General features: G+C 39.5%; 1 protein-coding gene across 6 annotated transcripts in view; it reads right to left on the minus strand.

Moving 5' to 3' along the window:
* Nucleotides 1–17,545, minus strand: part of fam110b (family with sequence similarity 110 member B) — a 63,781-nt gene that overhangs the window by 22,362 nt on the left and 23,874 nt on the right. Inside the window, exon 1 of one of the 6 annotated variants that reach the window (XM_040142924.1) lies at nucleotides 5,502–5,550. The exons of 4 other annotated variants lie outside the window; for them this stretch is intronic. The gene's annotated coding sequence lies outside the window, so the exon portion shown is untranslated. Of the gene's footprint in view, nucleotides 1–2,493; nucleotides 2,513–5,501; nucleotides 5,551–17,545 lie in introns of those variants that run through there. One more of the 6 variants, XM_040142926.1, reaches the window with a different exon arrangement.

Here is a 17,545-nt window from a genome sequence, read left to right on the forward strand (position 1 = left end):
GCCCCCTAATGACATCTACCTTAATTAATCACTGATTTAATGCACCACCTGGCAAGCATGTTACTGACCCAAATCAAACACACCCACAATGTTGTGTAACCAAGAGGTGCATACTGTCTTCTACTGTCAGTGAGTTGTGCACTACCTTTCTGCTGTTTCTGATAATCCCTGTTGTGACTGCCGAGCTCATTCAGCTCAGTGTTTGAAAACTTAGAGAAGCGCAGTGAGACAAGAGAGTCTGAGTGGACTGCTTATGTTTTACATTGAGAATGAACAAGCACAGAAACTGAACCTTAGGCAGACTTTGGAGTCTCGTGCACAAGACTCAGTTTGACATTCAGACAGAGTACAACAACAAACCCGCTGACTGTTGTAACTCACTGCACAGAGGAAAAGGTTAACAACTGCTGCATTGTGTAACAACATAGCACTTCGAGTTGGCACTACACGGTGTGCAAAAATTCTTTTTTTTTTTTAAACAATTGCTAACACACATTTCGTAATACTGAGTTCACCGTTTCATAACTCTTCACAGAGTCAGCACAACAGCAGCTAATGCTGACTAAACTGTGGATCACTTTTCATTGCTTTATGACAAAATGCATACAATCAGCCCAACTTTCAAATTCATGAACTGAACCAAACCTCTGTATTTACACCCCATTTTACATGTTTAAATACTATTTTAAAGGTATTAGACAAACAAAATCAAAACTTTACACTCAATGCCTAACATGACTGTAAATTAAAGTGACATTTGCTACATTCTGCTACATCTACATCCAAAAGGAAATTAAAAAAAAGCAAAAGCTCTTAGTTACATACAACATACAACACTACTCAACTAATTTCATCCTTTGCTGACCTCGATGAAAGTCTTTTGTCAGGTGAGGAAAGGGGGCAGATGAGGTGAAATCAGAACAGTTTTTAACTGTAATTGATGTGGTGTTTCACTGTTCTCTTCCAGTCACAGACTGGTTTATCCCGGAATAGAGTAACCTTTCCTTTCAACTTAATATCCATCCCTCAGCCCCATAGAGGAACTCTATGGGGCTGAGGAATAGAGGAATGTTTATGATCAGAGATCCCTCTTGGACACAATGAGTCCTGAATATCATACTGTAAGGCAGCCCAATCTATGCAATAAAATGGTGCATTCTTTTTGCTGTAATGAAATCTTGGTTTATGCAGAATAAATAAATAGATAAAAGAATAAAAGATATGTCAAAGACAGTAGTGATCCATATTGTAAGACTGCCTGTTGTTAGTGTGTTCTTGGGGTCAGTGTGTTCTGAGTGACTAAGTTTTCTTATTGAGATAAATATCAGTGTTCTGGGCCCAGACTTGATCCTGAGATGTGGATGGAGTGTTTTGTTATATTAGTGCATTTTGGATTTGAGATTAACCCCTGTGCTGAGCTGCATGTTGGTAAGAGAAATTGTGTGAAGAGTTTTGAAATAGTTAATTTAGTGCAGAGAAATGTATGTTACAAAATGTGAAAAACTTTAATATGTGTGTTTGTAGCTGCATCCGCTGTTTATATTGTTTATACATCCCCCCCAGGGTTGTCTGCATTGGTGATGCTTTATTCTGCTGTCAATTCTGTAAGAAGCATCAGGCTATGTGATTTCTATAACTTAATATTGCTATTGCATGGTGTCCATATTCTTCAGTTATTGTTGGTCATTTTTGTTTAACTGTCTGAGTTTTGTTGTCTTTTCTGTTAAGTAATTTTACTTCCACTTGACTAAAATTTCTTTAAAATAACAGCACTTTTACTTGAGTATTCCACCACTCTTTCCACCACCTCTGTGTGACTGTGTGTGTGTGCATGTGTGTGTACTTGTACTTCTGTACTTATATACTTCGATCTTTGTGAGGACCACTTTGAAATATAGACCTGATGGAGTGAGGACATTTTGTCCAGCCCTCATACCTTCAAAGGGCTGTGTGAGGGTTAAGACTTAGTTTTAGGGTTCAGGTTAGAATCAAGTTTATGTTAGGGTAAGGGTAAGGGGCTAGGGAATGCATTATGTCAATGAGTGTCCTCACAAAGATAGCAGTACAAGTGTGTGTGTGTGTGTGTGTGTGTGTGTGTGTGTGTGTGTGTGTGTGTGTGTGTGTGTGTGTGTGTGTGAGAGAGAGAGAGAAAGAGAGAGAGAGAGACAGTAGCTTTTCTAGCTCAGTGATAATGGAAGTGTATTTCCTCCGGCCTGACTCAGCAGTGTTAAACACACACACGTTACATCACTGGTGTGTAACTGCTCCTATAGAACAAAGTGTTCTGGACAAGTGTGTCTCCTGTTATTCAGCCGCATTTTCTGTTCCAAATTCCTTGTCTTTCTCTCTCTGTTCTGTGTCTTTCACTGACGTGTTTTATTAAACAACATCTTAAAGATACACGTAATGACTTTGGTACAACTGTTTGTAACTATAATGTTGACATATTAGACTACAGAGGTTTAAGGTGGGGGTAGAGTGTGCTAATCCTACCCAGGAAGACAGGATTTGTAGATAGCCTGAGAAGAAGCACTACCTGAAGGCCTCGCTACAGGGAAACAAAAATATATATTAGTAGGTCAGTCTCTTTCTTACTATCAATAGGAAAGCTGAGTTACTTGACTATATGAGAAAATTCATAATTTTGTTTATCAAATGGCAAATCACAGTGTTTTGTACTAGTATGAGACACAGTTGTCAACAAGATCTAAATGTTGTTAAAAATTTTAAGTGCATCTTTTCCAAACGATCAGCTAAGAGCTTGTTAAGTGCCGTGGTACAAGTGCTTAGATGTTTTTCTTTGTTAAGGCATGAAACTTAAATATGTGCATGCATGGCATGTCTAGCTATAATCTGAGAAGGGGTTTTTCAGCCTATCGAGGAAGCTGACAGTGACTCTCTGTCCTAACTTCAGTGGTGAGCTCCTTCTACCACTGTGGGACCAGAACAGAGAAGAACCTTGACTGAGATGAAAGACACAGGATCCTCAGAGTAACGGAGCAGCCAACCGTCAACAGGCATGTAGACTGTAGGGTTTGACCATGGTTTGAAGGTAGGAAGGAGTAGTGCCCTTCACTGTACTGTAGACCAGCAAACTAGAGTTTGAACTGGATGCGAGCAGCAACAGGAGGTCAATGCAGTGAACAGTGAAGAGGAGTGTTGTGGGAAAACTTGAGAGGGTTGAATACGAGACAGGCAGCAGTATTCTGGATCAGCTGCAGAGGTCTGATGGCAGACACATGGGGTCCAGTAAGGAGGGAGATGCAGGAGTGGGAATGTAGTAGTAGTGGGAAATGACAAGTGCCTGGATTATCACCTGGCCCACCTGCCTGGTGAGGAAGGGATGAATCCTCCTGATGTTGTAAATGAGGAATCAACAGGACCTACTGCTGCTATGTTTGGAGAGAATGATAGTTTGTCAGTCAGGGTCACTGCAAATTCCTCAGCATTTGAGTTAGCACTGCCACGGTGTTGTCAATGGTGATGACAGGTCTTGGATAGGGGAATTGAAGCCTAGTCTGGTCCAAATTGAGCTTTAGTTGGTGCCTTAACACCTACTCCAAGATATCTGCCAGCCACGTATTGATGTGTGCTTCCATTCCTTCCACATGAATGTCAGGTGATTATGGTTTTTAGGATCAATACCAATTTCAGAGCAGTCATATTTATTTCTGCCTTATTTGGTCTGGTTTGGTTAGACTATTAAGAAAATTCAGGTGTGGACCAAACAACTACAACTACACCACCTAAAAAGATTGGTCTGGGTCAGCTTGCAAATTAACTCTGCTGCGGTTGGCCACTGCAGAGAACACAAGTGGACCAAGCACAGGGTAGTGTTATAGACATGCAACACAAAAGCAGGCACTAAGGTGGACAGGCTGCTGCAGAACAGGAGCCCACAGCAAGGGCCCCACCAGTTTCTGCCATGGATGTATAAGAGAGCTAGACATGGCACCACCACTTACCCTTGCTGCTAATTTCTCCCAGTAGCATCTCATGGTATTGCAATGTACATAAAACTTTAGATAGGACACCTCCGACTACAATCAAAGTCACTTTTCTCAATTTTTTCGTTATCAATATCTTAATCCAAACTTTCCCAGAGCCTAGAAAAAGGGAGTTTTATTGGCGTGACATCATTACACAGTGTAAAGTCAGCTGAGCAGGATGGGGGAAAACACTAATGTATATGTGCAGTGGGTTGCAAAACACAGAATCAAACCCAGAAGCTAGAAACCTGTTTGGTTCATGCGCCGGGCGAGCTATTCTCATTCAAGTAAGCAGGCGCCAACTTCGAGTCCTGCATCCACTTCCTGTAAATAATCCATATGACGGATATCATCACTGATATTTCATCCAAGTTCTTCTAAGTGGGCTGAGCACACAGTTACATCATCATGAGGTACCTAACCGTGCCACTAGGATGATACAGGTTTGCAACAGACAACCAATACAACCCATGTTGTATTAAACAATCATACCAGAATATCTTGTCATTTAACTGATTATATTTCATGGAAGAAAACAATACCATATATGTTTGCATACAGGAGAAGAGAGCAGAAATAGATTGACAGAAAGAGAATATTGCATCACAACAGACTGCCGTCCTACTGATAACAAACATTAATTCTTGTTGCTATTTGAGATTGACATTTCTCATTTTAGTATAGTTACCAAACCACACAGGATTGTCACTGACAAGACTCTCTACAATATTTATGAGACAAAATCAGTCCCAGACCTGTCCCACAGAGCACTTTATGCACACACCATTGTCCGCCCACGCTATTTCAAAGAGAATGGTGGTGCCTGCAGTTTCTGATGAGGCACAAACACGGGTTCACTGACTGCATGTCTGCCCAAACAGTTGAATTCTGTGTAATTAAACAGGTGGCAGTATTCTCAAAAGACTATAGGTATTAAAATGTACATTAAGTCCAAAGTTGTATTAGTCAGTATTTACTCTTCGTCCACCAGTTTATGTTTGTCTCATCTTTATTTTAGCAAGTTATTCCCTGAATAAACTGCCCTGCAGCTCTTGATTAGTTGAAATCAGGTCTAATGTGTTACTGTGATGGAATCAAATTGGATGAGACTCACATGCTGGTACAAACATTAGCAGTTTTCAGCCACACCGTACCACATCACAAAAGTGTCCTTTAGTTCAGTCAGTGGGTGCGGTTATTCTGACACAGAGACACTGTGTACACATTTCATTATGGGACAGGCTTCAGGCTTGCTGAAAGGCTTGGCGATGATATCAAATCAATTTATTAATAATACCCCTTCCTGTAGATTTAAGTCTGGAAACATCCATTTATTAAACATTTCAGCCCAATTAGATATACTCTGACGTATAAATAAACTTTTGGTAAACTTTGTGAGTCAGGGTTAAAGGGTTAGAAATCTTCATATAAAGTATTAATTGCATATTCAGGCATGTAGCCTCATTTAAACTCTATCATTTAATTCATAATTATTCATTAGTTTACACTTACTACTACGAGAGAGCACTGGTAATTTGATGGTTTCTCTGAGGAGATTGAATCTTGCAGTTCCAGTTTGAAGAAAACTTTTGGAGAATCCTTCCTTCATGTGTATGGTGCTAAGATCGGGGGAGGGGAGACAGGAAGTAATGGGATATATAGGAAACAATTTTAATCTGGTATAGTGAGGACACCCCTTCTTTAACAAATACCACTAGGAGACAAACGGTGGGTCTTGATTAAAGTTTTGCAGACTTTCTGGACCCACTAAGTGATGTCATCATCTTTTCATAATAAACTCTTCAGACATGCTCGGGACTTTGATGAATTTCTCAACCTATTATAAATGTGTCAAAAGTAACATACATCAGACCTGGCACAACCAACCTCAACCTGGAGAAACTGAAGTTGGTTCTGATAATACAATTAACAGCAGGACGTGAACTTTTGTTATCACCCTTGTGGTCACTGACCTGTGGAACGATATAAAAGACAAGACAAATAATATAAAATGTGAACAACATAAACCTCCTTGGAATGGAGGACGAAACACTGAATTCAATCCATACAGATACTCGACCCTCTCTCTCTGTCTTTCTCACTCTGAGATAAAGGTGCTAGACTTCAGTTGTGAATTATGGCCGTATGCTTTAAGGGCATATGCTGTTATTTTCTCCTTGATTAAAGTACATAAAATCAATGTGAATCAGTTGTTTAACAATTCAGCAATCTCATTAATATTACTCAGCAAATGTTTTTTTATTAGATGTAGTCCAATTTGCATGTTCATATGATATAAAATGATTAAGGTACAAGATATGCAATTACAAAAAATATGTACAACATTGTTGTATGTAAAACAATTCCACCCCAGTGACAATGGATAGTTATATCTTTGCAGTCCTGTGTATCCTAAAATGCATTGCAGATACCTGTGATTTTGGTGATTGTGAATATGTGTGTGTGTATATATATATATATATATATATATAAATAAATATAAATATATAAATAATCTCCCTCTCACCCCCCTCCCATGGGTGGTGGTGGTATGTCTTCCTCAAGCTCGGGTCCTCTACCAGAGGCCTGGGAGTTTGAGGGTTCTGTGCAGTATCTTAGTTGTTCATAGGACTGCGCTCCTCTGGACAGAGACCTCAGATGTTGTACCTGGAATCTGGTGGAGCCATTCTCGTAGTTTGTGGGTCACAGCCCCCAGTGCTCAAGTTACAACTGGCACCACTGTTGCCTTTACTCCCCACATCTTTTCTAGCTCCTCTTTCGGCCCTTGGTATTTTTCGATCTTCTCGTGTTCCTTCTTCTTGATGTTGCTGTTGCTTGCGATCGCTACGTCTATCACTACTGCCTTCTTCTGTTGTTTGTTGATCAACACGATGTCCAGTTGATTAGCCATTACCAGTTTGTCAGTCTTGATCTGGAAGTCCAACAGGATCTTGGCTTGGTCATTCTCAACCACCTTTAGGAGGTGTCTTCCATTGCAACCTTGGGACCAATACTCAGTGCAGAAGTTCCTGTACACTATGCCAGCCACTTGGTTATGGCCTTCCATGTACGCTGTTCCTGCCTGCATCTTACACCCTGCTACTATGTGCTGAACTGTCTCAGGAGCATCTTTGCACAGCCTGCACCTGGGGTCCTGTCTGGTGTGGTAGATCCCCGCCTCTATTGAACTAAGTGCCTGTTCTTGTGCTGCCATGATTAGTGCTTCTGTGCTGTCCTTCAGTCCAGCCCTTTCCAGCCACTGGTGGGATTTCTTAATATCAGCCACTTCTTCTATATGTCGGTGGTACATGCCGTGTAGGGGCTTGTCCCTCCATGATGGTTCCTCCTCCTCCTCTGCATCATTAGGTTTCTGCTGCCTCAGGTATTCACTTAGCAGTTCATCTTTGGGGGCCATCTTCCTGATGTATTCCTAGATGTTGGTTGTTTCGTCCTGGACAGTGGCTCTGATGCTCACCAGTCCTCGGCCTCCCTCGTTCCGCTTAGTGTACAGTCTCAGGGTGCTGTACTTGGGGTGAAACCCTCCATGCATTGTGAGGAGCTTTCTTGTCTTGATATCAGTGGCCTCTATCTCCTTCTTAGGCCAGGTTATTATAGCAGCGGGGTATCTGATGACTGGCAGGGCTTATGTGTTGATGGCCCGTATCTTGTCCTTCCCATTCAGCCAACTTTTCAGGACCTTCCTTACTCTGTGTAGGTATTTGGCTGACTTCCTTGCGGCCTCCTCAAGGTTCCCATTTGCCTGCGGGATCCCATGGTATTTGTAGCTGTCCTGAACATCTGCAATGCTGCCTTCTGGTAGTTCAACCCCCTGGTTCTGATCATCTTCCCTCATATATATATTAGTTATAATACTACACTGTACAACAGTACTTCACTGAATTAGTTGTTGTTTAACCCTTATTCCTCAATTATCAGTATTAAAGATCATTTTGATAGTTAACTTGTCTTTTACGATTTTCACTGATTCCTACTGTACTGTGATTATTACTATATGCTTTTCTTCCTATTCTTTGTAATATGCTCTCAAATAAAATTTCTGTTTATCATTATTGATTGACAACATTGAAAAGATGAAGTGTGTGATCTCTGCGCATAAAACTTAATCTCCCTATAGTAAGTTATTTCAAAATCAGCTCCTCCTTCCCCCGTCTTTTCAAAAAAAGGAAGATGCTAATTGGAGGATAGTTACAGCTCTGCAAAAATATCCAGTTGATAAAGAGAAACACACTCTACACTTGGGTGAGATCTCTTTGGCAATTTTTGCTCTTTGACACATTTGGTACCTGAACTCTTTGCAGTTCTGTCTTTGTTTGACTTTACTTTTGGCTCATCTTTGGCAGTTTTTCTTTCAGCTTCTTTCCTTCAGGATTTTCTTGTACCCGCTCATCAAGCTATTTTCAAGACTATTTAACAAGTCTAGTTAGGGGAAGTGAAAATATCAGAGTTTAAGTAAAAACGCAATCTCAAAATGACAACGATTCTGCCGCATTTTCACTAGGGACATCAGTTGCATCAAAACAAGTACCCCTACTTTTTTCCCTCAACAAATGACAATGTGGCATTACACCACATGATCCAGGGCAGCAGAAACCGGCAGTAAGATAAATAATCCCAGTGAGAGAAAGTGAGAAACACAAATACAGTGTGAGAGAAAAGTTGTGTAAAAATGACAAATAAAAATGACAAAATGAATCCGGAAGAAAACTCTTGTTAGAACAAGATGCGGAATCTTACCAACCCCACTGTGCGCATATCAAAAAAAAGGTTCACATGCTGAGGTATGGAAGTTTTTCGAATTCAGACAAGAAGATGAAAGTCAAAATCACGTGAATTGCAAGCAGTGTTTTCCTATAGTAGCAGCACCACAGGGTAACACCACAAATTTACCACAAATCCCGTTAAACTTCGCCCGACCATACAGACATCATTAATGGGAACCTTACACAGTACATCACCATAACTTTCAAATTCCCATAGGCACAAGGAGATTACAGAGGCGATCACTTACTACTTGGCCAAACGTATGGCTCCCATAAACACTGTGTAAAACGAGGGATTTAGGAAAATTATTAATACACCTGACAAGCACTACTCAACGACCTCCTGCAACTATTCTTCAAACGTTGCACTTGCTCAATACACTCAACGTCAAACAACAGTGGAGACAGAATAGTGGGAAGTACATAATTTTGCGGCAACAACTTCCCCTCTCTCATCATCTTATGCACAGAAAACACAGAAAAATACTTGTTCAAAGGTTGTGTAAGTAAGAGTAGGTGAGACTGAATTTGATTGTTTTTATGTTTAGTTTCAGATTCATGAAGCTGTTGAATTTAAGCTAAAAACAAGAGCGTTCCCTTCCTGTTTTCCAAAGTTGATGTGCTGGTCCTATATCAGGCACCATCATATTTTTTGTTGCATTTCCTTCTGTATCAAGTAAATGACTGCATGAAACTTTTACATTGAAAAAAAAGTGAGATAGAATCCTGATCTCAATTCTAAGCCAGAAAATCATGATTCTAATTTTTTCCAGATTCATGCAGCCCTAATACACATCTTTAAACTCAGCATGACTTACATTTTTCAAGGACATTAGTATCTACATTGTGAATAGATATCCATAAATCTGCAGAAATCATGAAAAAGAAGCACCTTATAAGTGCTGAACTTGCCTCAGAATCATCACATTTTTAAGTTTTCTTCAGTAAACGGTGATAACAGGAACTGATAAAGGCCATGAAGACCAATAAATGTCAACAGTAAGATCTTAAAATCAATTTGACAAACATACCGGGAGCCAGTGCAAGGGGGCTAAAACAGGCACAATGTGGTCACTTTTCTTGGATCTTACCAAAAGCCTGACGGCTGAGTTCAGTACAGTGTGGAACCAATTAATAGATTTTTGGTTGAGGCAGGTGAAGAGGCTGTTTCAATAGTCAAGGCCTGAGGAGCTGATGCCATGTAAAATGGTATCTGTGTCTGAAAGATAAAATAAGATTGTTTTTTGGAAATATTTCTAAGATGATAAAAATAAGACTTCACAAGTTTTGTTCAAGTCAAATCAAACAGCAAGATACTTTCCAACAGGCTTGATTAGTTCCAACAGGGAACCAGCAGATGGCAGGATTTATTTAGCTATCTGCTTAGAACCAGTCATGATGATCTCTTTTTTGCTTGAGTTAAGGTGCAGAAAATTTTGTGACATCCAGTTTTTGACATTACATAGGCAGTCATGTTCTGAATTCAGGATGTTAGGATCCGTGGCTCTAAAGGCTTGTCATCAGCATAATAATGAAAGGAAACACCATCACTATGGAAGCATGTACAGTGCAGACAAAATAAAATTGGTCCCAAAACTGACCCCTGAGGGACACCATACTTGACAGGAGCAAAAGATGACACGTGGTTATTAATGGAGATATGGAGCTTCCTGTGTAACAGGTATGAAGAGAACCATTTTAAAGCTGTACTAGATATTCATACATAGTGCCTCAGCCTGCCTAACAGTATGCTGTGATTGACTTTGTAAAAGTCAGTGCTAATGTCCAGAATAACAAGGACTGAGCACATCCTATCATTGGCAGCCATTAAAACGTCATTAGTCACCCTAAGAAGGGCAGTCTCAGTGCTATGATGCTTGCGAAAGCCATACGGATATTTTTCAAAACTGTCACTGTTTTTTGTTAAACGAAATTGCTTGGACACGTTTTTCTAAAAAAATGTTTATAAATGGATGCTTGGAAATTGGTCTGTAATCTTGAGGGAGGGTAGGATCCAGCCCAAGTTTTGTTTATTCTTTTTTAAAAGTTGTACACAAGAGGTTTTTAAGTAATCTGGGAGACAACCATTAGATAAAGAACTGTTAAAAACTGACAGAAGACAGGGCCCAATAAATTCAATGACTGAGAAAAAAAACCTTTGCTGGTAATACATCAATTGGATTCGAAGACACTTTCATAGGAGATACTATTTCTAAAAACTCAGACAAGGAAATGGGAGAAAATTGTTTTAAAGTATTCTGTGGTGGGTGGTAGACATTAGAGTATTTACCGTTAGGGGTAACAGAAGCTCTGATGGACATACATACTTTATCAATGAAGTAAGATGAATATAACTTTTCACAATCAGCATCACTTTTAGCTGAAGCACAAGGAGGGTTCGGATTTACCAGCTGATCAGCAGTCTTAAATAAAAATCTGGGGTTATGCTGATGGGCAGAGATAGGTTCAGAGAAGTATTGTGCTCTTGAATTCTTTACCATACATAACTTCATAACCTCATAATGTACTTGGAGACCTGATTTCTTCCGTCGCCGCGCTGCTTCTCTACACTCCAACTTACAGCTACCATTACTATGATTTATTCAAGACTGCTTTCTTTGTGTAAGCTTGGACCTGACTTAAAGAGGAGCAATGTTACTCAATATGGACACACAGACAGAGTTAAAACAATTTGTCAATTTGTTGGTATGACATTGTTCAGATGGGAGTGGTCCATGGTAATTAAAAAGTTTACAGACCCTTTAGACACTTTGTTCATTAAAAATGTGAGAGTGTACAAAGAGTGGCGTTGGACAGTGTTAACGCTATCAATATTTCACAAGTGAAAACTACACATTTATAGTAAGATACACTCACGTCTACTGATTCCACAATGGGAAATCTCACACCCGGGGTAAAAACAAAGTCCAAGCAATGGCTGTAGTTATGTGTTTATCCATAAACAGACTGTTTAAGGTCATAAAATGTAGTGATGTTTTTAAAAATCAGCAGCGTGAATGTTACCGGAGTCACCAACATGAATATTAAAATCACCACAAAGAACAACTCTCAATTCAACTAGCATACTATATACTATACTATACTATACTATGCCATAATTGATGGCATTTTTTCCTTAGGATGCTAACAAGGCCAAAACCGTGACTACTGTTCCTGGGTGTGCTAAAATAATCATAGCGTCGAGGACACAGATCAACAAGTTGGTAGTGATCCAGAGTTCATAACCAAGACTCCAAAACAAAACAAACCAAAACATAACATCTAAGTTAGTAGATGAAAAAAATCATTCAAATAAAGTTTTACTAGTAAGCGATCTCACATAGAAAAGGGCAATTTTAAGTGTAATTCGGCTGGGTGACATGATTGATGGAGAAGCAATGGCTGTTGGTGGGACAGTGGTACAATTTCTGTACTGAAGATTGTATTTATTGATTTAACCTGTTTAGTGGTGCAAAGTGGGCAAGTAACCCTATTTGTTACAACAGTTTTAATAGGAAGATGAACTGGTGAAGGAAGAGGGAAGGATAGTAGGATGTGCTAGCACCCAGGTCAGTATTTTGAGGTGGAACCACAGAAGAAGAGGAGGTTTCCGGTGGGCATGAGTGAGACGTAAGCAGTAAATCATGTGGATGACACAGCACCATATGCCACATGTTGGCAGCAGGCGTCCAAGTTCCTGAGTTGTTTGGGTGTTAAAAAGAGACAGACCTTTTCCAGAACAGGGTAAAATTGTCAATAAAACCCACAGGTTGAGCTCCACAAGCAACCAAGTATGAAGACCAAGGAGTCTGCTGAAACAACCAGTGCTGCGGCCTACTGTGGAAATGGGACCTGAGATAAAAACAGACTTTCCAGAAGGTCTTAGGAAATTAAAAAGATGGTTAAAATCAGATTTGGTCAACTTGTTGAAGAACTGTGTCATTTGTTCTCATGTGTACTATTACTCTTCTAATGGAGGAGGGGGGTGATGGAAGTAAACCCTGGAGCTTTTTTAGAACGTCAGAGGCTGTGGCACCAGGGACACAGTGTGTGACTGCCTTAATGAAACGCAAATTCCTAGTTATGGTGAGTCTGTTTAGACTCTCAATAGATACGAAAATGACTCAGAATTCAACTGTAGTCTTTTTGCGTCTCTCTATGATGGTTCTGCATGTCTCTGTGGTAATTTTGCATCTCTTTGTGGTCTTTTTGTTACTCTTTACGGTGGCTCTGCCTGTCTATGTGGTGGGTCTGTGTCTCTTTGTGGTGGTTCTGCATGTCTTCGTGGTGGTTCTTCATCTCTATGAGGTGGTTTTATGTCTTTTTGTGGTGGCTCTGCCTGTCTATGTGGTGGTTCCTTGTCTCTTTGTGGTGGCTCTGTGTCTCCTCATGCTGGCACTGCCTGTCTATGTGGTGGTTCCTTGTCTCTTTGTGGTGGCTCTGTGTCTCCTCATGCTGGCACTGCCTGTCTATTTTGTGGTTCTGCATGTCTTTGTGGTGGCTCTTTGTCTCTTTGTGGTGGTTCTATATCTTTTTGTAGTTTTTCTGTGAGTCTTCGTTGTCATTCTGTGTCTCTTTATGTTGGTTCTGCGTGTCTTTGTGCTTATTTAGAGTCTCTTTGTGGTCATTTTGAGTCTCTTTGTGGTTGTGGGATTTACTTTCCAGCAAGAAATATTAATTGTCAAATCCTACAGAAGCTCTGAACCAGGGGCATCCTGACCACTTGGACACCTGGGCCCAGTGAGCCAGTTCAGTAAACCACATGCCTCTAGCATGTGGTAGGACACAGTTAAGTGAGAGTTACTTGTTGACAAATTGTGTCAAATCGGTTTTAATTTGTGATGACTTGTTAAATAAATATGGTTCAAATCAGTTTTTTGTATCAAATTAGTCAAATAGAACTGTTGTATCAATTTTCTGAACATGTGTCAATCTGTAAAGCCCTACATACGTGTATGTGTGTTTGTACGCGCAGACTGCAGCCATAACCCACCATCAGCTGTTTTGTCTCATTGTATGATCCAATTGTGAATGGGAAATGGATGACCCTCTGCACCTCCCCATTCTTCTGTCTCTTTCCCAGTTTGTTTTACAGTTCTCTAATCTTATTACTGGCTCTTCTATGTAAAAGAGCTGTGTGTGTGTGTGTGTGTGTGTGTGTGTGTGTGTGTGTGTGTGTGTGTGTGTGTGTGTGTGTGTATGTGGTATCAGCCATATTATTATATTTTCATATAACTGAGATCCCCATTTAGGCAAACTACTGCAAGCCTTTTAATAACAGAGAGGCAGATAATGAAAGGAAACATACAGAAAATACAGTAATAATGGTTAGGGAAAAAAAACAACGTACTCAATACCAGAACAAATAAAGAAATCTATATCAATCTATATACATTACACAACCATGTCTATTTATTAGGGTAAAAGAAACATTTAGGTTTACTGATAATCATACTCTATGTACAGTATGTGCTGTATAACTCACCTGTACATTGGTAGTGATTACGTATATCTGATAACATTACCTAAGTCTTGGTAGGTCAAGGTGAGAAAGTCAAAAAAAGTTATGTTGAAAATTTTAGGTAGTTAACCACAGCTCGTTCTTGAAAATATCACTGTGACACCAAAGAGTTCCTAGCGCCAGACAGTCTTTAAGAAGATTAATTTGTGACCAGTTCAATCATCCTGATAAAGAAACAAAGAGCTGGTAAATTAAAACATTTTGTCTGAAAAAGGTTCATTTATGTGTTTAAAGTCTAAATGTAAGAAAATACATGCAGGGCTAAGACATGTTTCATTATACAGTGGAATAATGATGTCTAGTAACTGGACATTTTAATACTTTAAAGCCTTAATTCTGAAATTCATGATATTGTCTCTGAGTGCAATACAAAGGCAACTGGACTTGTTTCACGTTCTTGAAATCGGTCACCCCTTATCTGAAAGGCCTCTTCAGTTCTAGAAGCATCTAGATACCTCATCATAACCTCAAGCATGTCCAGTTGCTTTCGTATTGCACTTAGAAATACCATGACCTGGATGACTGAGAATTTTCATAGACATGATATTGTCCTACACATCTAAGCCACTGCCGACTTCTGCAGTGTCAGCAGGTAGCCTAATTAAAATTAATATGGCCATATGCTGTTGATTCCGACTGGATCTGGTTTATCAATTCTGGGCATACCAATTAGGCAGAACTCAGTAAATGTCTGCAACTAAAGATTGTTTTCATTATTCATTAATCTGCCAATTTTTTCTCAATTAATCAATGAATCTATAAAATATCATAAAATACTCACTTTAAATTCCCTAAAGCCCAATGTGGCTTCAAATTGCTTGTTTTATCTGACCAAAATTCCAAATCCCAAAGATACTCAGTTTGCATTCACATATGATGAAAAAAAGTACTAAATCTTAATCAATTATCAAAATATTTGCAAATTAATTTCTTGTTGATTGATTTATCATTTCACCTCTACTCTGGTCCATGTCTGAAAACACCCTGAGATCAAATGTGCCAGTATCCAACATCCCTTATGCTGTTGTTTATTGCTTTATAATGGTATTTTCTGAGTATTAGTTTGTAAACAATGTTTCACTTTCTATTGAGTGTCAATTTGATTGTGATCCCATTTCCTATAGTGTATGATTTGCTCAATATTAAAATACTCTATAAAGGGGCGGCCACAGTGACCACTACGGATTGAAAGGTTCAAGTTTGACAATAGCTATGAAAGTTTCCAGAGCAAAATACTGTTTGTCAATGTATTCTGTCTGTGTGTTTTGGACAGTGTATGGGATGCTCTTATATGACACATTCCTCAAGCATTTCTGATTCATGGAAATACAAATACGATGTAAATCATGTCACTGCCAGTGTGATGGCTCTGTTTGAAAAGATAACAGTAGGAATGTGATGTGAGACTGATATACCAAGAGTTTGTTGTACTGTATGTTCTCACTATTTAAGACTATGCATGTCTTACTCAGATCCATATTCCCAAAACTTATTATCAGTCCTTAGTGCCACAGCATTTCCTGGCCTAATGTTACCTTACATAAAAACAATTCCAAAGAGTTCCACACAATAAGATATACAGATGTCAAATTTCAGAAGAAGAGAGCAGTAGAATCAGATTGGTATCTGCAAATACCCTGAGTCAAAATATCAGAATCAGGGGGCCAGGCCCTCTCAGCCTCATAGCTATGCCTGCCCGAATGAAGGTGACAGGACTTTTTACAACAGGCTAACGGCTTCTCAGTGCTTGTACAATACTGTCAGGAACCTACTGTAAATGAAAGCGTGATTGTGTTGGCGATTCTTATTTAATTAAGACTCACAAGCCAGAGCATGTCTTTCTGAGTTTTATTGTCAAACTTGCAAGTGGGCAAGCCCCCCCTTCAAGAGTCTGTGTCAGTCTGAAAGCAACTTCCTCTTATCTTAAACTCAGTTTGTATGGATGGGCAGAACTGCATGTGTGCCCTCTAGTGAGCTGCCACTATAGCAGCCAGTGTGTGTCTGTGCTCAGTCATTCATGCCAACTCATTCAGCTGTGAATTGGTGGCTGGTGTCCACGGACCATGAACCAACATGCTTCCAGGTGTTTTTTCACAAAAAGACAATATCAATAGACAAGTTGGAGGGAATATTTCAACTGATCTGTAAATTACTGGTACCTCAGTAACCACTAACTTAGTTTTCCAATCCAGTGAGTTGGAAAATACTAACTGGATATTCAAAACTGTGAACTGTGAACCAAGATAATAAAGAAACTGTCCAGATCTGTAATATGGAAAATGATTAGCCTTGGATTTTAATTATGTGGATGCACAGTGGAAGGCAAGAAAAAAATTACATGGTTCAAGGTGAGACCACTCACAAGCAATAGGACTGGCAGGCCCCATGGTCAGTGTGGATCAATAAATATAAGGGCCTCCTCCTAAACAATGTTGAGTTTAATTATCAGTCTCGAAGCCCCGTAGTCGACTTGCATTTTGTCAGTCAAATCTTATTTTTATACTCTTATAAATTTATTTTTTAGCTGTTTCATAACAGCATAACAGGCTGTAAACTTTTACAAACCTAATTAATTACCTAACTACAAAACTAACAGAGCTCTGGGCCTGGTGTTCCCAGTTTATAAATCTGGACTCTCTCTCCCTTTGGTTTTGGTTAGGTCTCCTCAGTTTCTTTTTGTTATTTTATGCAGCTTACAACATTCACACACTATTTTCACCCAACATGTAACCCTACACTACTGACACCACTGATTTACAAATGTTATCAAATTTAGTTATTTTGGTGAAATAAATTGTTCAATAGAATCTTTAAAATGCTGTATCTCCCATTTGACACAGCCACAGAGCAAGTTTGTGACAAATTGGGGGTTCATTTGATCCAGGTAAATTTATAGTTGTAACCTCATTGGTAACTTAATATAGGATTTAATTAGTTATCTGATCACGTGAAAATTAGGTTGTTTTGGTTTATTTGTCTGGCATTTCCCCCCTGGGTTATATTACTCTCTCCGTTAGTGTTGTTGCAACATGGTTAGTGTCAGCTGTCTTCAGGCAACTGTCTTGGGGGCACACCCATGAGATTTTGTGTAGCTGGCTGCTTGTAGGCCACCTTTTAAACCCGCTGGTTTATATTAAAGTGCAAAGTACCCACCACAAGCCGCATAAGGACTAGGGGTGAGTTTTAGTTCGATTTGGCTAGGCAGTTAGGGGAAAAACTCCTTGGGGCTTCCCAAGTTGTTTGTGAATAGCCAT

This window comes from Xiphias gladius, chromosome 14 (genome assembly GCF_016859285.1).
Source record: "Xiphias gladius isolate SHS-SW01 ecotype Sanya breed wild chromosome 14, ASM1685928v1, whole genome shotgun sequence".
NCBI classification, from domain to species: Eukaryota; Metazoa; Chordata; class Actinopteri; order Istiophoriformes; family Xiphiidae; genus Xiphias; species Xiphias gladius.